Below are 23,190 nucleotides of genomic sequence, written 5' to 3'. Positions count from 1 at the left end.
AGAGATGTTCAGTAAGTGTTTAATTAACACTTTTTGATTGATTCCCACTACTGAAAACTCCTGGAAGCCTGGAGTCCAAGCAGAACCACTGGTGGTCTAAATGCTGGACACATTGTCTCCCCACCAGGAGACGAGGAAACCCCAGGTTAGACTACATTGATTTCTTCTCAGTCAGACTCCAGGAGCAATTCTAAAACCGGCTTATTTTCACCATGGTGTCACCTTCATCTTCTGGTCTTGCTTATTCTCTTGAATGTCTTCCCATGAATGAATGGAAAGAAAAAACACCAAATGTGAGTGCATGTAACATAGGAAAGGGAAGGGAATAAGCATTTACAAAGCATCCACTATGTGCCAGACAATACCCTAAGTGCTTTTTACAAATTTTACCTCACTTGATTAAGAGGGAGGAAACTTGTAAGAAATGGAGCCAAGAGGCCTTGAGGGCTATCAATGACTATTGATAGGATGTGTCCTTGTATTTGGGTGCCACCTGGTGGTAATGCCACCTAAGACAATTTCTTCTTCTTCTTCTTCTTCTTCTTCTTCTTCTTCTTCTTCTTCTTCTTCTTCTTCTTCTTCTTCTTCTTCTTCTTCTTCTTCTTCTTCTTCTTCTCCTTCTCCTTCTTCTTCTTCTTCTCCTTCCTTCTCTTTCTTCTGTTTTCATCTCACAATTAAATCCAAAACAACAAGCATTTGTTAGGCATCTGTTATGTGCTGGTCAATGGGGATACAAATGAATGGGGTACAGTAAAAAGAGCCCTGCCTCTGGTTCTTTTTACCTATGTGACTGTGGCCAACTCACTTTATTTCCTCATCTGTAAAATGAAGGGATCAGACTCTCTGAGGTCCCATCCAGCTCTAAACCTCTGATTATATGAAACATTCTCAGCCCTTGAGAAACTTGAATGCCACTGGACAAATACTTCCTTCTGTGGCCCAATGGAGAAATGAGCTGGGTTTGAAGTCCGGACCTAGGGCCAGATCTCAGCTCTGGCAAGACCGTGCCCTACTTTGTTTCCTCGACTGTAAAATGAGGGGATTAGACTTTCTGACCCTTAACGTTCTGTGTCAGAGCTATTAGAGACCTCAGATGAACAGCCCCTACATGGTCCTAATGCCCAAGGTCCCATGGTGGCAAACTGGCCGAGTGGAAGTTGGATCCAGGGCTTTGTAGTCCAAGCTGAATGCCTTTCCATGGCACCACAGGACCTCTGACCAGTCTTTATCTCCTTCACTGGCTCTCCATCCCTTCCTGGCACCTTAAACTCAGGAAACATCCAAGGGCCTCCTCCATTTCCATTCTCTATTCTCCCTTGGCTTCCCAGACCCTGTTTTCTTCTTGTTGTCCTCCTACTTCTCTGAGTACTCCTTCTCTGTCTTTTACTGGCCTCTGTTCTGTCTTTCAATGTGAATGGAAAGAATGTTAGATTTGTTAGGCTCCTATTATGTGAAGGCATTGTAGTAATGTACTGGATACTGAGGATATAAGTCAAGTACAGTCCCTGCCCTCAAGGAGCTTACCATCTATACAAATGATATATAATCCTTTCATCCTGTTTTCTTAGAAAGATGGATAAACTTCTCCATCAAAACTATGAATGCCTCTTTTTCCTTCTTAACCTCTCCTGTCAATGTCATGGGATACCTCCCTTCACTGAATCCCTATACCCACTCCTCTCTCCCCGCTTTTCATTCCCTTTCTAGCTCTGGAAAGGTACTGAAAACAATACCACCATTGCCCCTAGAAAGGCCTTGTCAATCAATTCTCCCATGGCTCCACTCACCCTCCCTGTGATTTTCGAGATCAAAATATTCCTCCAGGCCCATAATTCTCTCATATATGTTTTCTTCCCCTGGTAGAATGTAAGCTCCTTCAGGGCAAGGACTTTTTGCTTATGTATTTGTTTCCCAAGTGCTTAGCACAAAGCTTTATTAAGCACACAGTAAGTGTTAAATAATTCCATGCATGCATGCATGCATGAATTCATTTATCTAGTCCAATTTCTTTTTCTTACAGATGAGGAAAATGAAGCTCAGATGAGTTAAGTGACCTTCCCAAGATTCCACAGACCGTACTCACCCACATTCTATATCTTGGATGGTGTCAGGCATTGGCTGGTTCTTGGTTTCAGGGAGGAAGAAGAAGATCACAAGGCTGGCAATGACGGCTATGACTGAAAAGATGATCTGCAGCATGGCTGGAATGTAGTGCCTAAGTGTATTCACTAATGGGGCCAGCATTGCCCCACTCTGATCTACAGTGAGAATAAGTCCTCTGCACATGTACCTGTCAGCGCAAAGAATATCTGATTATCCTTGATTCAACACCTGTTAAATATCCCCTTCCTATAACCCCTGGTTAGTAGAGTCTGTAGTGTGTATTCATGGAGTACTGAAATTCTTAAAAACTACAGGAAGCTCAGGAACTCCTGGAATTTATACATTTGAAGAGAAAGAAATTATCGTTCAAATTCCAGATGATCTTCTCAACAAATAAGTAGATGTCTTAGTTTAATCTTGCCCTGACAGCTTTACTTTCCCTCTTTCCATCTGGTATCTGTGGTTGAATGGGTAAAGGATCAACCTGCTTTATCACTAGTAAGAATTAAATTCCTCCATTGCTTGCACCCTGGAAAGGTTGCCACCATTCTCTCATATCTCTACTCCAAATAGAGTGTAGATCCTTGAGGATACAGACTAGTGGCTTGTGTATTGTGTAGACAAGCTAGGAAAACTATGCCCAACGATAATAATAAAACAAAACGATAAAAATAAATGGAAAGAATGATACAAAGAAGAGTTATGAGAAGACACACCTTCCCCCTCTTCCCAATTCTTTTGTAGACATCAGAGGTCCATGCGCATGAAATATTATAGATATTTTCAGACTTTTTCCAATGCATTCATCAGTTTTACTGATTTTTTTTCTCCCTTTTTTCTCTTAACAATATTCATTGTTATATGGGATGGCTCTTGAGTAGGAGGACAGGGAGAAGAATAAGGGGAGAAATTTAGGTGATGTAAAAACAAAATATACAATTACATTTAAAAAAGAGGATTAGCCTCATCTTCATTTTCAGAGATCATGATGAAATTCTTTCTTCTCCTTTTTTTTTTTTTTGGTGGGGCAATTGGGGTTAAGTGACTTGCCCAGAGGGTTATGTGTCTGAGGCTGGATTTGAACTCAGGTCCTCCCGACTCCAGAGCTGGTGCTGTATCCACTGTGCCACCTAGCTGCCCCAAAATCCTTTCCTCTTTCCCTCCTTCCATTCTCTCATCCTCACTCTATCCTTGTTTTTTTCCCCTCCATCTTTTTCTTTCTCATTCCTTCCTTCCTTCTTTTTCTACAGGCAGTCTGACATAGAGGATATATTATAGAGCCAGGAGTCAGAAAGACTTGGGTTTGAATACATGAAGCCTGCCACAGACTTTTCTAGAACCACAGAATCTGAGAGTTGGACAGGACCTCAGTGGCCATCTAAGCCAACTGATGCAATGCATCTCCCCTATGGTACACCCAACAAGTGCTTGTCCAGCATCTGTTTGAAGGCCATCAAGGAGGAGGACCACGCCACCTCTTGAGGGGGCCCATCACTAGCCCAGCTGGGGACAAGTGGAATTGTTAGGAAGCTTTTCCTGACATCAAAGCTAAATGAGCCTGTGAACGCTACCATCCCTCCTGGTTCTGACCTTGGTTTAGGCAAAACAGAACAAGGGTACCCCCTCCTCCACAAGACAACTCTTCAGGCACTAAAAAACAGGACTCTCGGTCCCCCTGATTCTGCTTTTTAAGACTAAATGCCCCAAGGTCCTTCAATTGATCCTTTTAGGTCATAAGCTCATGGCCCTTTGCCATGCTGCTTGTCCTCTTCTGGATGCCTGTCGGATCCTCGACATCTGTGGTGCCCAGATGAGGTGTGTCAAGGGCAGGAGACAGTGGGACTATTACCTCTTTGTTCCTGGAAGCGATGCCTTTCCTAATGCAACCCCAGTCAGCACTAGAGTTTGTTGGCTGCTACATTCCACTGCTGACTTACATTGAGCTTGCCATTTTCCAGAACAGTTGCTGTCTACCCACACCTCCTCCATCTCATACATGTGGCATTAATATTTTTGGTTTACATTTGTCTTTATCTAATTTTGAATCCAAACTTCACAGAACAACAGAACAAGGGATTTGTTTTGTGAGGTTTGGATTCAGTCAAGAGCCACACTTGAGGACCTAGAGGGCCACACGTGGGCCTGGGGCTGCAGCTTGCCCATCTCTGCCATTCCCTTCCCTTTCTTGAAAATCCAAACATTTGTCCTTCTCTAATCTTTCATGTTCTCTTTAATCATGAATTGTCACTGACTGCACTTAGCCATCACTTTACAATCACGACTTGTTCTTTCAGGACCCAAGGATGTCATTCGTCTGGAGCAATCTACTCTATGGAGTCTCTCCTCATTCCCCCTTTCCCCAGAAATGGCAATGGCTGTTTCTTTATCCCCAAATTCTGTCCTACCTGACTACTGTAGGTAGGAGCTCAGTGGAAAAGACAGCATTTCAGGAAGCACAGACCACAACACATCTGATTCCCAGTACTGCCAAAACCACACGCAAAATTTCTATAAAGCAGAAGAACAAAAAGAACCCCTCAGAAAAACCAGCATTGAATATATCTTTGAGCTATTCATTTATTAATTCATCCATCCACTCATTCCTTCACCCTATCCATTCACATATTCGTCATTCAATTTATCCATCTACTCATTCATTCCCTTCCATCCATTTATCCTAATAATATTAATTATTAGAGGCAGCTAAGTGGTATAAGGATAGAGTGCTAGACTTAAAATCAGGAGGTTCGGAGTTCAAATTCTGCCTCACAACTTTCTAGCTGGGTCACTCTTGACAAGTCATTTAACCTCTCTTAGGCTCAGTTTCCTCACCTGTAAAATGGGGATCATAACACCTACCACCCAGGTTTGGTCTGATGAACAAATGAGATAATACCTGTAAAGCAACTTGCAAACTTTAAACGCTCTATAAACTATTTGTTTATTATTTGTTTGTTTCATTTGGCAAACAAGAAATACTTATTGTGCCCTTACTGTGTATGAGGCTCTGTGCTGAGTGCTGAGAGGGTGGTGTAAAGATAAATTCAACAAACCCTTCCTTTAAGGAACTCAGTGAAGCTGAATTCAAACCTCATGGCAGCCACTTATTCGTCATTTATTCCATTCACTTGTTCAGCCCATCCATCCATCCATCCATCCATCCATCCATCCATCCATCTCTCTCTGTATTCACCTATTCATTTTTCTATCTCTCTACCAATCTATCCATCCATCCATCTATCTATCCATCTATCCAGCTATCCATCTATCTGTCTATCTACTCATCTATCCTGGCCTGAGTGTGAGTCCTGGCTCTGTCATTTATTCACTCTGCAGCTCTGGCCATGTTGGTTCTCCTCTCTGAGCCTATATACTCTTCTTTAAAATGAGAAAGGGGGGGAGGTGCCACGGCACAGTGGAAAGAGTGATGCCATTGGAGCCAGAGGTCCTGAATTCAAATCCTACCTCTTAGGCTCATTACTTGTGTGACATTAGCAAGTCATTTCAATTCCCTGGGCCTCAGTTTCCTCATCTGTAAAAAATAGAATTCATATTACATGGTCTCTGAGGTTCCTTTTAAGCTCTATATTTATGATCCTGTCACTCAGGGCTCTCAAAAGGTCCTTCTGGTCTTAACAGTCAATAGGCCTAGGGACTGGCCCTGCAACTTTATCGTTACCTGGGTGTACAGGGAACATCCAGGTAAAGAAACTCACTTTGCCAGTTTGGATTGGCCTTTTCTCTGCACTTTATAGTCTGAGAGATGCCTAGGCACTGAGGAGGGAAGTACCTCTCCCAGGCACTCAAGCAATATGCTTGAGATGAAATGGGGACTCAGTCAATAGAGCATTCCTTAAGCACTTACTATATGTCAGGCACTGGGCCAAGCACTGGGAATACCAAGGGCAGAAACATGGTTCTTGGCCAAAAGGAGCTCACATTCTAATGGTGAGACAACATGCAAACAATTATGGATATTCAACTGTATGTGGAGATATATGGATATACATATGCATGCAGTGGAAATGGGAGGTACTTCTCAGCTTTGAGATTAGATCTCCATCTCTTTTGCCTCTAGGGTCCTAACACTCAAAGGGCCCATAATGACCATTCATTCCTGCCCCAAGAGCTTTGAGCTCTAAGTTGGAGGGTATAAGGAAGGCAACCAGAGGTATAGCCTTTCCCCCTATAGTCCTATGGCAGAATCAAGACCCTAAGTCCCAGGTTCATTTCAGTGTCCCTATGCTCCAAAATGAGAGGTAGAAGTGGAAGTCTGCTCAGCCCAGGAAGTCTACATCCAAGCCAGCCTTAAGGATGGGCAAGGAGCTTTTCCTCAAATGATGATGAAAATGATAATGATAATGATAATAATATTTATATAGGGCCTACCATGTTCCAGGCACTATGCTAAGCATTTTATAAATATTATCTCAAAATTGTTTACTAATATTAATCATAATATTATCTCAAAATCTTAATATATTATCTCAAAAGAACCTTGGAAGATAGGTATTGTTATTATCTCCACTTTACAGATGAGGAAATGGAGGCAGGCAGAGGTTGAGGGACTTGCCCAGGGTTACCCAGTTAGGAAGCATCTGAGGTGTAATTTGAACTCAGGTCATCCTGACTCCAGGACTAATAATGCTCCATCCATTGGACTACCAGTTGCCTCTGCCCTATTCACTGGGCCACCTATCTGCTTCTGAACCTATGAAAATCCTCTATTCCCTTTCTCCCTTTCCCCAAAGCCCACTCTCTTACCTTGAGACAGAAATACATTGGCCAGTAAGAGCAGTCCAGCAAGGAGGAGGCAGGTCACTGCTATTGTTCGACAGCCAAGGCAGTTCACGATGAACAAGGCTCCAAACCTGCTTAGGAAGGCAGAAGCTCCAAAAAGAATCTGGAACATTTGTATATTGCTCCCCAGGTTCTGAAGATCCAGAGAAAGCCCATAGAAAAGCATCCCTGTTGTGAAACTGCAGCAGACAGTGGGGGAAGCAGAGAGAATCCATCACACTCGGAGACCAGGGCTCACCATTAAATGCAGTTCAGTTCAACAAGCCTTGAATAAACATCTGTTGAATGCCAGGGTCTGTGCTAGGTGCTAGGGACACCAACCCACAAGGAGTTCATATTTTTTTTTCTTTTTGGTGAGGCAATTGGAGTTCATATTCTGCTGGGGTGGCAATTCTTCTTGAGTACAATTAAGTCAATGCCAGATAAATTCAGGAGAGCAAGAGAATCACCAAGTGCAGTGACCAGAAGAGGCTTCAGTAGGAGCCAGGGCCTGGGGCTGAGCCTTGGAGGCAGCCAAGGATTCCAGAAGGCAAAGGGAAGGAGGGGGTGTGTTTTAGGCATGAGGAACCTCACCTATAAAGACAGAGAGTGGGAGATGGACTCCCTAGTTCAGCAAACACAGAGTCATTTGTGGTTGTAATGCAAAGATCCTGAAGGGCAATAATTGTAAATGAGTCTGCAAATGTAGCCTGGAGCCAGATTATAGAGAGCTCTAAAAGAAATATACATTAAGTTAAAAGTGAGAGAGAAAAAAGAACTAATAAACAAAACTGGGAAAGGGGTAACAAAGAAGGAGAAGAAAGCCAGTGAAAGCAGGTCCACCTTAAAAAAAGATTAAAGTGGGGGCAGCTAGGTGGTGTAGTGGATAGAGCGCCAGCGCTGGAGTCAGAAAAGACCTGAGTTTAAATCCGGCCTCAGACACATAACACGGACTAGCTGTGTGACCCTGGGCAAGTTACTTAACCCCATTGCCTAGCACCCCCCCCAAAAAAAAGATTAAAGGAAAGTAACTGAAGGAACATAATACTGTCCTTATAGCAGAAGGTGAAAATCTTAACTTGAACAATATCCTCAATTTTAGAGACAAGTGGAGGAAAATACAAATCTAACTCTTATAACTTTAAATTTGAATGGACTAAACAATTCAATAAATTGAAAAAGAGTCGCAGGTTGGATAAGAAAACGAAGTCCTACAATCTGTTGCTTGCAAGAAACACATTTTAAAAACAAAAAGATATACACACAAAACAGAAGGAATGGAAAATAAATTTACTATGCATCAAGTGAACATGAAAAAGTAGAAATTACCTTCATTCTATCAAAGTAAGAACAATAACAAATTAAAAAAGAATAAACCAGGAAATTATATCATGCTGAAAAGAACCATAGATAAAAACCATCAATGATAAATTGACATGTAACAAATGTTTTAAATTTCAAATTCATAAAGTAAACACCTGAGCACTATGGATTTTGGATAAGTCTTATAGAAAGAACTCAACAAAGTTCTGGAGAAATGAAATTTAAAATTCTTATGGCCTCTTCTAAATGGGACAGGAAAAGAATATACATATTTCTCTGCACAACATGGAACTTTATAAAAATTGACCATTTAATAGGACACAGAGACATTGCAAACAAATGTAAGCAGGCAGAAATCATTAATACATTTTTTGCAGACCATAATGCAATAAAAATAAAAATTGCTTCAGGAACCATAAACAAAGGATGCAGGCCCAAATGGGAAACTAACATTAAATCTTAAATAATGAAGGAGTCAAAGAACAAATCATAGAAATAATAACTATGTAAAAGAAAATAAGATGAACAAATATACCAGAATTTCTCAGATATAGCTAATACAGTCCTCAGAGGGAAAATCATATATTTACAATCATACATTAACAAAACAGAAAAGGAAAGGATTGACAAACTGAGCATTTTTAAAAAGTAGAAAATTGACCAAAAAATGTAAAATAAGCACAAAGTAAGAAATATTAAAATTAGAGGGGAAATAGATTAATTGGAAACAAAGAAGAATCTTGTTTTGATATAGGTGGACTCAGTGACCTTGTAGGACCCTTAAGACTGCATGATTCTGGAACTGAGCGATTTATTCCATCTACCATTTGAGAAAGGATGAAAGGAGCCCTGATGAAGAAAAGAGGCATGAAGGAGTGCTTGAGGTGATTTTTTGTTCATTTGTTTTCCTTTTTTTTTTTAAACTGGACTTCTGATGTCATTAATTAATCAAGCTAGTGGGTAAAGAAACAAACTCTCCATGCAAATCATTACCTTCTCTGCAACTTAGGCTTAGAGACTTGTCTGCAGCCCTGACAGGTTAAGGGACTTGCCTAGAGTCACAGGTGGTGGGAGAGCTATGTCATACTCTGAAGGCAGCCCTCTACCCACTGCCCACTACTTAGGGGGGTAATACCCTCTTCTTTTACTGAACCAGCTTCTATTCATCATCAAGACCAAGGTTTGGGATTTTTAAAAATTGCTAAACCACTGTTCTGCACCTCCTTTGAGTTCTGAGAAATTCTCTTTTCCCCAAGTAACCACCTTCTAATACTTTAGCATAGTTAATATGTTAGGAACCCAGTGGAGCTCATAATTTTCTGTCCTTATTGGGCTTTTCATTCTTTTTCATGTCTCTTCTTGCCCAACACGATAAAGGAGGGGACTTTATACTATTCATCTTCCTCATCTTCTCTGATGAAGGCTTATACAAAAGCATTTCCCCCAAGAATGTTGTTTGCACAATGAGCCTTTGGGTTCCAATGTCTTAGATACAGTTTATGTGAAATACACCATCTCCTCAGAAGAGACCTTGCAACGTGCTTGGCATTCAAATTTGTCTGTCTTGACAGCTGAAGATGCTATCGTTTATCTACTTGGGCATTGATACAGATTCCCACCCATCCATGTCTTCCCATTCTGGGGGACTCTTGTCTATGCCCTCCCATAAGTTTGCCACAGAGGGGCATGCCTCTTTCCCTCCCCACGTGGCCAGTCCAGATTAGCCTCCTCTCACAAATCACCTAATGACATCTTTAATTCCTGTCCTTCAGAGTTTCTCCTTGGCTCTATTGTGGAAATCGTTCACACCCACCATGTGCCTTCCCATCGCCTACTGGTGACATTCATTGCCAGTCCTTTGAAGACTGGTGTTCCACATCTCACTGCCGTCCACAATGCTGGTAGCATATCAGCATTAGAAAGAAGGCTCTCTGTTTTTGCAAGAGGCTCATAGTCGTTAAAGGAGCTTTGCAGCCTTTTGAAGGCAACCCAGCATGAGCACCTCCTCCTACTTCTTTCTTGGTTCAACACATTGGTCATGTAGACTATCCCTTCCAGTGAGTTAGATCACACTTGGAAAATAGAAAAAAAAATTTCACCAAAGGGAAACTTTTAAATATGAAAAACAACGGCATGGGGGGCAGGGTGGGAAGCTGGGGCCCATGGAGAATAAGGGAGGGCTTTTTGTTTTTAGGCAATTGGGGTTAAGTGACTTGCCCAGCTAGCAGGCGTCAAGTGTTTGGTCTGAGGCTGGATTTGAACTCAGGTCCTCCTGAGTTTAAGGCCAGTGCTCTATCTACTGTGCCGCCTGGCTGCCCCAAGGGAGGGATTTTTGTGGGTTAAAGGGGGGAAGATATTCTGTAGCCTTCACATAGGACAAGCTCTACAGGATGAATCTGAGTTTGTTTCTTTAGGTGCCATGAAAGGCATCTTCAGAATGGCGCATGACTGCACCTGGCATAGAGGGACAGTGAGGGATAAACAGCCTAAGGGCTGCGTTGACACTTAGGAAGTGTGAAGGAACCTAGAGGAAGATTGGCAACTGGGTGGCACTGGAGGTAGAGTGCAAGACCTGGAGTCAGGAAGCCCCAAGTTCAAATCCAGCCTCAAATACTTACTGGTGGGCAAGTCACTTATCCTTAGTCTATCTCAGTGTCCTCCTCTGTAAAATGGGATAATAATAACACCTTTCTCAGTGGGTTGTGAGGAGCAAATGAGATAATATTTGTCAAGTACTTTCCAAACCTTAAGCTATCATACAAATGCTAGCTGTCATCATCACCTTTATCACTCACTACATTGGATAGATCCTTTAAGGAACATTTATGGAACAACAGACCAAAAAATACACAAGATGAGAAAGAAGGTGACAATGGGTTTCAATATTCATCAGTGGAGGGAAAATGCTTGTCCCTGAGGTCTTGAATCCATGGAAGCATAATGATAATTTTAGGATTCTTTGAGACAGATTTCCATTGTCACTTAAGAAAGTTTTGGGGGCTGTTCTTGGCCTGAGTTTTTTTCTCTGAGATATGACTCAGATGAGTACCTAGAGGAGGGGAGCCAGGATGGGGAAGGACATCATGGTCCTGCCATGTGAAGATCATTTGAAGAAGCTGGAGAAGAGAAGACTTGCAAGACCCACCTTCAAGGACCCACAGGCCTGCCATATGGAAGAGAGCCAACATTCACTCTGCGTGGCCCCAGAGGCAGAATAAGGAGCTAAGATAGAAGTCACAGAGAGGAAGGTTTAGGCTCTAGGTAAAGAACAAGCTCATAATAGAGGGGCCTGAAGGTAGAATGAACTATGCCAAGAGCCAGTGGATTCCATGTCACTAGACGTGTTTAGGCAGATGCTGGATAAGTGTTAGTGGGGCTCAGGTGAGGAATACTGGTGAGTGGATTCCTTAAGTTCCAATTGAACTAGATGGCCTCTGAAGATTTTTAACTGTTGCTGTTGCTGACTCTTGGTAGTCATGTCTGGCTCTTCATGACCTCATTGGGGGTTTTCTTGGCAAACATATGGAGTGGTTCACCATTTCCTTCTTCAGTTCATTTTACATATAAGGAAACTGAGCTAAATGGGATTAAGTCACTTGCTCAGGGTCACACAGGTAGTAAGTATCTGAGGCCAGATGTGAACTCAAGAAGATGAGTGTTTCCGATTCCAGGGTTGGAAAGCTATCCACTGTGACACCTAGCTCTAAGATTCTACAATTCTGTGAATCACAGATAGGAGACGGCAGCTGAGCCTGTCCTTATCTGCTACCTATGAACTGTGTCTACCTGAGAGATTCTTTTAGGGGTGTCTGTAGGCTTTAACAGTCCTCAATCATTATAAGGAACCTACCCTGCAAAGGACATGCAGAGGACTCTTGTATGCAGGATTGGAAAGTGGACCAAATCCAACATGGTGTAGTGGGTCTGTGCTGCAGCCAGCTCCATCTCCATGGTGGATCTCAGAGCCTTTAGGGAGAAGAACCAAGTGCAGAGTCAGTCTGGAGGTTAGAGTATGGAAGAACAGGAAGGATTGGGTTGGTAACAGAGTCAGGTTCTGGGAGCAAATGAGAGCTCATTGGATATGACCCCAAAGCCTTATTAAGCCCTTTCTTACCCCAACGGCAAGTTCTATTACAGTACACCCAATGGAGCCATGCCTGTGACCATAGGATCAGAGAAGTACCATTGAGAAATCTCAGGTCTTGCAAGATCAGAAAAGACAGCAGGCTGTGCCCCTGTCTGTCCCCACAGCAGGAGGGGTGCACACCTTGGCCCCATATATCCTCTGTGGGTGCTCCTCCATGGAACTACTAACATCCAGCTTAGAAATAAGCTTAGCACTCCATGTGACATCAATGCATTTTAAGAAAACTTTAGTAAAAATGTATCATGGGTCCTATCTGATTGAGAAAACTAGCTAAATGGTGTTTTTTTAGAGCTCAGGCAGCTCTAACACATATGCACCATAAAAGCTAAATATCAGCAGAAGGAAAACTATCAGCTTTAGCACTGGCTCAGGAGGCAGAAAACCTGGGTTCAAACCTTGTTGCTGATATTCTCCGTGTGGCCTCAGCAAGTCCCTTATTCTCCATTTACCTGACTTTTCTCATTGGTAAAATGAGGGACTTGAACTAGAAAGCCTGAGGCCCCTTCCAGCTTCCACTCTCTGTCTGTATGATCTCACACATTCCCTCTGTGTTCCTCTTCATGCATATGTGGTCGAGCAGAGAGAATGCTGACTCTGGAGTCAGAATATCTGGATTTAGATCCCTCCATTTATACTGGTGTGACCTTGTACAAGTCACTTGAAACCTCTCTGGACCTTAGTTTCCTGATCTGTAAAATGAAGGGCAGGACTAGGTGACCTCTAGCGACCCTTATGTGGGGGTTTTTCTTTGTAAGATCTTGTGTTCTCTCCAGGTGTCCCCCTTTCATGTTGATATAGTGTAGTAAGGTTGTTGAAAATGTTCCTCACATTTATGGGGGACATAGCAACACTTTCTTTATGTTGCTTCGTTAAATGCCTTTGCTTTGATTTATGTTCACTGGCTGAACAGCAAAGCAATACCATGTGAGTGGGAGCTCATGAGTTATCTATTGTTTTGAGATGTAGCTCTCCAGAGACACAACCACACTTCTCTAGTAAGTTTCTCCTTCTCCTTGCAGCAGGGCAGAAGGCTGAAGCTTCAGTTTGGACAGAGGGCATTTTTCTTTAAGTTGTTTGAATTTGGTCCCATAGAAATTCAAAATGCAGTTGGGTGGTCCTGTTTGAGTAACCCACCAGGAATTTCTTATGTAAATACCCCTTGGAGCAATACATAGATGAGGAAACTGAGGCCTGAGAGATTAAAGGACTGTCCCATGGTGACTGAGCCAGGATGTGGCCAAGGAAGCATTCAAACTCATGTCTCCTGAACAATGAAATCTAATGTTCTATCCACATTGCCTTCAGGGTCTGGCTTTTGTGCCTACCTTGTGCTCCTGTAAGTTACCAGAGTACAAATCATTAAACTCGTTTTATACAAATTTCATTAAGACTCTTTTTCTAAATTGGCCGTGTGTGAATGGGTGACCCTTGGTAGCCTAAGCCATAGTCAAAACTGCTCTTGGGCCTGAGGGGAGGCAGTGAATAAGCACTCATTATTACTATGTGGCAAGCACTGTGCTAACTGCCTTAGAAATAAAATTTCATTTAATCCTGACTATTTAATTGTCTCCACCATTTTACATTGTTTCCTTATGGAATGGCAGGGCTAGGATTAAACCATTGAGTAAGGAAAAAAGAGGAGAAAGAAAGCAGAAAGAGCTGGCATGAAGGAATATGGAGAATGTTGTTTGAGACAGGAGAGCAGAAGGACAGAGGACTGCAGGGACCCTCTGAAACCAGAGAGAAGGAGAGCGACTCCCCCCTCCCTCTCCTGCACTAGGGTATCCTCACTCCTTCCCATAGTTCAGGTACCTCTTCCCCCATTCTGGTTTCTCTCTCTGACACAACTAGGAAGCCCCCAAAAATGATGTCTTCAAACATGCAAGTTTACTTTGGCCTCCAGAGACCGTCAATCACTGAGCCTCTATTCTTGTCCAATAGAGAATAAAGAAGCCACCCCTATCCCTTACCTGTTCCCTTCTCGTGGAGACTTGGAGGAGCCCCATCAGAGATTAGACTTGCCCTCTTGGTGGCTTTCTGGCTACTGGGCTTGACTTGAAAAGCCACCATTTCCCACATCCCAGCCCTGCCTCCTCCTTCCCCTCTCACCTCTACAGTCAGGCTATTATCCATTACTCCATTGATTTTTGAAACTTTTTTGAGCACCTTTAAGGCATCCCCGTATTTGCTGTGGACAATCAGCCATCCAGCAGATTCTGGCAACCACCTAATTAAACAGTGCATGACACATAGAGTTAATTCTCTTTTTTCTACTCATTCAAAGTAGCACTTCTTGTGTGTAGCAGAGCTGGGGTTCTTATTAACTCTACATCTAATTACTTTGTATTATTTTACATGCAACAGAAAGCTGACATGTAAAAAGCTTTCATCCCCAATTATCCTATTCCACATACCTCTAACAAGATGGCCAGAGTTACCGATCAACTTTGGCCCTTCTTTCTTTTTCCCCCTTGACAAAAATTCTGTAAATGAGTCAGGTTAGGTTTTTTGTTTTTAGCTCAAATTCATCCTCCCCAATAAATGTTCAAATAGACCTATCAGGAAAAACCAAACATTTCAATAGATTAGACGGCATTTAAGTCATCTTTTCATTCCTAAGAGCTCTAAGTGGGAGCAAATCTCCGTCTCCTCCTCTGTCCCATGGGAGTAATCATCTCAGGTGCACAATTCAGTAAGAATTCCTTTCTTTTATCAGCAATGCAAATGCAGAGAGGAGAATTACATCATTTGAATATATCTTGATTCATTGACCAGGAACTAAACATTTCCATCCATTCTAAGTGAAGATTATCTGATCTTTTCTATTAGAAATGTTTTGTTTCTTTGATTTTCAGGTTTTCTGCTAAACCTTCTTCATTCCCTTATTACTCTAGTAAAAGAATAAATAAATATGGCAGGAGTAGCATCAGCTTGTCACAGTTTCAAAGTTAAAACAAATGCATTCTGAATTTATAACACTTAATCTCCATTATCTTTACTAGAAAGATTAAATATGTGTTTAATAAGCCCTCTTAACACTGTAAGTAGAAATTTCTTTCTAGACCATCCATTGAGATCATCAGAACCGAGTACTCTCCTTGGGATTGTGAGATCATTAGGGCTGAGGCAGAACCATTTTAAGAATTCTCTAATAAGCTTTTATACCTTGATGGGTTAGAAATCCCCTTGGAAATAAGAGATAGATTCAAAAAATTTAGAAATAAAACTATTCTAATTTATAGATTATTGATATGAGAGCATAGATCATTAAACTCATTTCATACAAATTGTATTAGGACTTTTTTTTTAAACAATCACTCCAATTCCTGAAGTCACAAACAGTAGCATAATCATACAACAAGACTTCCTGAATCTTGCTTCAAGGAAAGCGGTGCTATCTTGGGTTAATGTCTGTTAGTAGATCTGCTTGGTTACTAACTGTTCCTCAGGTGATAGAAATCCTCCTGACAAGCAGGGAAGATCTCAAGGCTCCAACACCAGGACCAAAGTCCTTGCCTTAGGATCTGACATTGGATGATCTTCATAGTGGAAAGCCAAGTCATAATTTCAGGCTTAATTCTTGTACAGAGGCAGAGAAATAAATGAGAGCCTGTTATGAATAAACTGTTTTCAGGACTTCAACACTGCTCTTTGCTGGACACTGTCAACCGACCAAAGTTATCTTTTTTAAATGATGGACCTTCATCACTCATTGATTTTGCCCATTTTCCTATAGCATCTTCTGGCATCATATTCTTTTTTTTCCTATTGCAGAATTCTTTATTATATAATTCATTTTTGTCATTTTCAATGTTTAATTTTTAACATTTTATTTTTAGTTTATGGAATAAAATGAGTATTTCCATAACATAGTATACATGGGACAGCAAATCTACTATGCATAACTTGCTGTTCCTTTCAAATACATAAAAAAAAGTTAATGCAAATTTTTATTCCCTCCCCCACCCTGCCCCAGAGATACCTACCATTGGATTCTAATAGGTTTATGTACATATGTGTGTATGTGTGTGTGTGTGTGTGTGTGTGTGTGTGTGTATATACATACATACTTCTATTTATCAGTTCTGTCTCTGGATGCAGATAGAGTCTCTTTTTCATATGTCCTTTATAGTAAATTTGGGTATTTATAATAGACAAAATAACTTATTTGCTCAAGATCTTTCTTAAAACAGCATTGCTGTTACTTTATACAATGTTCTCTTATTATATCCAAAGGATATAGGTATTTTAGTAATTCCTTAGGGCATAATAACAAATGTTCTCCAAAATGGTTGGATTATTTTACAATTCTACCAACAATGAACGTGTCCCAATTTTTCCACATCCTCTCCAACATTTGCCATTCCTCTTCTATTCTTTTAGCCAATCTGGTAGGTGTAAAATGATAGCTCAAAGTTATTTTAATCTGCATTCTCTAATCATTAGTGACTTAGAGCATTTTTTATATGACTATAATTTGTTTTGATTTCTTCCTGGGAAAACTGCCTGTTCATATCCTTTGATCAGTTATCAATTGGGGAATGACTCATATTCTTATAGATTTGACAATATTCGAATTAATATTTGTGAATTACCCTCCATCTTATTTTTACTCACCATTTTCCTTCTCTCTTTACCCTATCTCTGTTACCTTATCTTTTCCTCTTACCTTCTTATTCTTTATTTTGCTCATCCCCCTAAAATTCCCTCCCTTATCTTCTCCCTCCACTTTCCTAATCTTATTCTATACACCCTTTTAAAAGTCCCTTCCCCATCCTAGCCCCCAGTTTTCTCACCTCTCTAGAATTCCAGAAGATTTCTAAACCTCTTCAGAGGTACACTTTATTTCCTCTTCAACCCAGATGAGAGTAAGTTTCCAACATCACCAGCCCTCCATTCCCACCTGTTTCCTCTGTATTAGGTCTTCCTTTCACTCTCCATTTTTATGAGATAATTGCTCCTTTTTACCTTTTCCTACCTAATTTTATTTTTTAGACTTACCCCATCATCCTCTCTTTCAAACTACCTTAGTAATGGCCTCATAGTATTTTCGAGCTTCATCTTGTTTCTGGCCCCTGATCTTCCCTGTCTGTTCTGTCTGCCTCTTTGAAATTTGTATTCCCACCTGTGCAGATGATTCCATTCTCTCGTTGAGTTCCATTAAAGTACTTCCTGGCATTTTTGGCATCTGCTCTAGAGGAGTATTCAACAAACCAGAATCCACATGCTGTTTTCTGCACTTCATTGGTGCCCAAGATGATTTCCTTTCTGTCACCGCTCTTGCCAAAGAGTTCGTAGATCTGTTCCTCAGTTGTATAAAAGGAGAGGTTCCCAACATGCAAGGTGCAGCATTTCTTCAATAACTTCTCTTGATCTTGTCACCCTAAAAGTGCTGGGAGAGGTATTGGCCCAGCTGTATATAGGAGTCGCTGTCCAGCACGATCAGGAGCCCACTTGCCACAGAGCGGGTAGGAGAGGCGGGGGTTGCCTAGAGGCAGGCAGCCTTCTGGAGACCCACAGTTAGGGTTCTAACCCAGATTTTCTGACTCCAAAAATGCCACCTTTACATAATTGTCTTTGAAAGATAGAGATAAGGACTGGACCTATGATTTCATTGGAACAGGGAATTCCCAGGAGGTGAAAATCCATCTATCACTGAAATTTTGTCTGGGTGGGTTGCCTAGAGCATTGGAGAGGTATAGTGACTTGTCCAGGGTCACAGAGCCAGTAAATGTCTGAGGCCAGACTTGAATCTTCCTGACTCTCTCCACTGCACCAGCTAGCTCGCCCTAGAGCTAAAAGAGATCCTAAAGGTCACTTAGTCTGACCCCTTCATTTCACAGAGGAAGAAACCAGGACATTGGGGGGGGGGGTAAGTGATTTGTGAAAGGTTACTCACCTAATAAGGGGTAAAGGTGGGATTTGAATTCATGATTTCTGATTTGAAATTTACTGATTTTTCTATCTTACCTCTTGTGTCTTGGGATATTCTTCTTGGTACTTTGGGCAAAGTCTGTTCATCACTAATAACTTTCATTTTATTTTCTTTACTTCTTATAACCCAGAGATAATTTGATGAAGATATCTGACTTCTCTCATCCACACATGGGTTTTAACTCCTGACTGGCACCCAAGTCCATGATGGGAAACATTCCCATACTCTTTTGAAACATCCTGAAACATTCTAAAATTAGCTTTCCCACATATAGAAGTTTGAGATTCTTCACCCTCCATCTGCAGCCTCTCAAAGAGAAAGGAAAAGTCCTAGGAGCACTTACCAAAAGGCCAGGAAGAAGAATAAGAAGGGAGCAGACACTACCAGCTGGAGTTTGCACCATTCCTGGATGCCGTAGGCCAGAACCCCAAGAAATATATACCCCAGGCCGACGCACAGCCCTAATATGACTGCTACCAGGGGCCGGTACTGACTGGTGGTCCATTCCATGGCTGAAAGGAAATCCCAGCACAGGATTAATTTCAGACACAGGTGAGATCTCAAACAACATATGCAAATGTTGAAGAAGACCTACAGAGAAACTTACCAAGGGCCCCACTGCCAAGCATGACTCTTGATGTTGAAAGCCCAAGCAGGAAGCGAAGACTACAGTAAACTGGGAAGGATTGGGCAAAGGCAGTCCCAGTGCTAGAGACAGCCACCATGAGGTAACTTGGAGGCAGCATCCGTTTTCGCCCAAACCTACATCACAGGAAACCTGATGGCTGTGACCTCGGGGCAGCAGCATTATGGCATCTCCCCACCCAGCAGCCCTCACTGTGCATTGTTTGCATTGCTATCCCCTCTCCCTGGAGTGCCTTCCCCCTCATCTCCTCCTTCTACCTTCCCTGGTATCCTTAAGTTTCAGCCAAAATTCTACCTTTAGTGAGAAGCCTTCCTCAGTCCTCCTTAACACCAGGGCAGAGCCTTCCCCCTGAGCCTCCCTCCCCTCCCCCATTTATTGTGCATGTCTTTAGAATGTGCAGAGCTGTTTGCATGTTGAACCCCCAACACTAAATGTGAGCTTCCTGAGGGCAGGGATGGTTTTTGTTTTGTTTCCTATCCCAGCTCTTAGCCCAGTGCCTGGCATGTGGGAAGTGTTTAAGACATGCTTGTGGACTGACTGACCTTTGTCCCATGTTCAACTCATCACCAACCTGCCTTTCTTACTGGGTTCTTTCCAGTCTTAGACCCACTTCCACCCACAAGTCCAAATTTAGCCCTGAATCCTCTCCTTGTTATTATGGACTGTTGGCATAGCATGGAAATAATACATTAAAATTAAAAGAAAGTTCTTTGTTCGAATTCTGCTTTTGACTCTAGGTGTGTCACCTTGGGCAAGTCACTTTGCTTCCTTGGGCCTTGGTGTCCTCCTTTGTCAAATGTGTGGGGGTAGACCAAATGATCTAGAGTACCATCTTCCAACTTTAAGCTCTATGGCCCTAGGTTCCCTTGGTTTCAGGAACATCTGTGTCCAGGTGAAACTGACCTATCTGAGAGATAGCCCCACATGAGAAATCCCAGCAGAATCCCAGCGAGGAATATTGACTGAGACAAAGACTTCAGTGTCCAGGAGTCATACACCAGGTCCCACTGAAAAAGAAGATGAGAGCATCAGATCTTAATGTGAGGCAAGAGAATTTGGGGCTCAGGATTCTTGTTTCTAATGTGCTAATAGAGATTATGATGAGAAAAAGATTTTGGCTCAGATTTTAGCTCCACTATGATAAGAAGAGGACATTGCCTCTGTCATACCAATTGTACATTGTACATCACACAGTCAAGCTTGAAACATAAATTCCAAGCTTATTTTGACCCTGACCTTCCTAATGCAGACTTCCTTATCTTTCCCCTTCTGTTGTGCATACCCTTATCCTCCTCTCCTGTTTTCTGTAAAATTCTGTTGTACTCACAGTGCTTATGTACTTCATGTTCTATATAAGGCTGCTGAAGCTCTGAGTTCTCTGGCTTTTTTTTTTTTCCTGTGCAGATGAGCCTATGCTTTAAAAAATTTTTGAACATTTTTTCTTTCTTTAGAGTGAAAAAATGAAATGAAGCAAATTTGAAAGGGAATTAGTTAATATCAACTGATCAATAGCCTTAAATCAGAAATTCTCTTGTTTACCCACTTAATGTATGGTGATATTAATAACACAAATCCATAGAACAGAAAACAGGTGGACCCCATCTATACATTTATTTGTACAAGTGGCATTCTTCTTAATTAAAGAAGTTTCTTGTTCTAAGGTAACATTTCTTTTTAAAAAATTCTCCAATTACAGGTAAAAACAATTTTTAATATTTGTTTTGTAAAATTTCAGTTACAAATTCTTCACCTCCATCTCTGCCCACCTCATCTAGAAGCCAATCAATTTGATATAGGTTACACATACGTAGTCATGCAAAATATATTTCCATATTAATCATGTCATAAAAGAAAACAGACAAAAACCCTAGAAAAACAAAGAAAGTTTTAAAAAAGGATGCTTCGATCTGTATTCAGATTCCACCAGTTTTGATCATCTTACACTATTGCTGTCACTCTATACAATATTTTCCTGCTTCTATTCATTTTCCTTTGCATCTGTTCATATAAGCGTTTCCAGGTTTTTCTGAGAGCTTCCTTCTCATCATTTCTTATAGCACAGTAGTATTCCATCACAAGTTATATACCACAGCTTGTTCAGCCATTCTTCAACTGATGAGCATTACCTCAATTTCCAATTCTTTGCCACCAGGAAAGAGCTACTATAAATATTTTGCACATATGGGTCCTATTTTTTTTTCCCATCATTTTGGATGCAGAACTAGTAGTAGCACTGTTTGGTCAAAGGGTTTTGTCTTATAGCTCTTTAGGTAATGTTGCAAATTGCTCTACTTAATGGTTGAATTAGTTCACAACTCTACAAACAGTGCATTGGTGTCTCAATTTTCCCACATCCACTCAGATATTGGTCATTTTCCTCTTCTGTCATATTAGCCAATCTGGTAGGTGCAATGTGGTACCTCAGAATTATTTTAATTTGTATTTCTCACATCAATAGTAATTTAGAGCATTTTTGTTTTCATATGGCTATAGATAGTTTTGAATACTTCATCTGAAAACTGAATGTTCATATCTCTCAACCATTTATCAATTGGGGAATGGTGCTCATTTTTATAAATTTGACTCTGTTCCCTGTATAATTGGGAAATGAGGCTTTTATCAGATAAACTTGCCTCAATTTTTTCACAATTATGATTGCTAACTATATTTCCTTTCATCCTATTTCCCTTCTGTTCTCTCTCCTTTTACCCTCTCCTTCCTTAAAAATGGTTTGCTTTTGACTATTGCCTCCCCCAATCTGCCCTTCCTTCTATCAGATACCCTTCCTCTTCCTTTTATCCTGTTCCCCTCTTGCTTTCTTGTGGGGTAAGATAGATTTCTATACCAAACAGAGTGTGTATGTAATTCCTTCTTTGTTCCAGTTCTGATGAGAGTAAGGTTCAAGGGTTCCCTGCCACCTTCCCTATGTTCACCTATATTGTAAAAGCTCTTTCTCATCTCTTTTATGAGATGAGTTACCCCATTCTGCCTTTCCCTTAATTTTACTTATTTAGCTATCAGCCCATCATATTCAACCCACACTCATGCTCTTTGGCTAGATACTCTCCTTCTAATTGCCCTAATAATAAGAAAATTCTTATGAGTTACAAGTATCATCTTACCATGCAGGAATATAAACCGTTTTACCTTGTTGAGCTCCTTATGATTTCCAGTTTCTGTTTGCCTTTTTATGCTTATCTTGAGTCTTGTATTCGAAAGTAAAATGTTCTATTCAGCCCTGGTCTTCTCATTAGCAGTGCTTGAAAATCTATTTCATTGAATTTCCATCCTCCCCCCTCCTCCAAGCATTATACTCAGTTTTCTGAGTAGGTGAATCTTGGTTGCACTCCTAATTCCTTTGACCTCCACAATATTATATTTCAAGGGCTCCTATCTTTTAGTGTAGCATTTGCTAAATCTTGTGTTATCCTGACAGTGTGAGCCCGCGCTTTGAGCAGAAAAAAATCTGCAGAATAATGCTTTTTGCATTGTGGATTTGATATTTGGCAGCAGGATCTAATCAATGGATCCCTCACTAATATTTATCACAAAGGGAGTTGACAGCTAGAGGAATGGCAGAAGAGAAGAATCTGATTCTGTCATTCACCAAGTGAATCAAGTTCTAAATCAGTGTTATCTTTTGAAAAGGAAAATGGAATCTTCCTGGGTTAAGAATATGGCATCAGAAAGAACCTCTTACCTCAGTCACAATGGAAGAAGTGAAGACGCTTTGGTCATAAATCCAGCCTTCCACAAAAGGCTCCATCTCCAGCTGGCTCAGGTTTTGTGCCACGACATTTGGCCCCAAGGTCTGCCGCTGTGGCCAGAAGAATCGGAGACACCTCTCCAGTTTCCATTGGAATCCAGGGGGATGGAAAGCTTTAGCAGGGAACTAAAATTAAGGTTCCCACCGACATTGAGCAAAGCCGAGGTATTGTCAAGGGAGTGAACCCAGCACCGGTGCTCAGGGACAAAGGCAGTGAAGTTCTCTAGCAGAAAATGACTGCCAATAAATATCAGAGGGATAGCCAAAGAAAAGACCTGAAGGATCTGGAATGTTCCCTTCTCTCCAACTTCAGGTAGGAGATCCTCAAAGGCCATCGGGACTGGAATGCTGGTCCCAAGAAGAGAATGTCTTCAGAGAGCTACCGAGTGAAGAAAGTAGTCATTTGACTGCAACAAAACACAGGATGTATTTTTTGACCAGGGAGGACGTCTCCCCCAGAATCTTCCTTTTCATATCAATGGGACATAGTA

General features: G+C 41.3%; 1 pseudogene; it reads right to left on the bottom strand.

Moving 5' to 3' along the window:
- Window positions 1-48: 48 nt before the first annotated feature.
- Window positions 49-23,190, bottom strand: LOC110195552 (solute carrier family 22 member 11-like; annotated as a pseudogene).

Source organism: Phascolarctos cinereus, unplaced genomic scaffold (assembly GCF_003287225.1).
Source record: "Phascolarctos cinereus isolate Bilbo 61053 unplaced genomic scaffold, phaCin_HiC Scaffold_9;HRSCAF=440, whole genome shotgun sequence".
Lineage (NCBI taxonomy): Eukaryota > Metazoa > Chordata > Mammalia > Diprotodontia > Phascolarctidae > Phascolarctos > Phascolarctos cinereus.
This window is presented reverse-complemented; position numbering and strand designations above follow the sequence as displayed.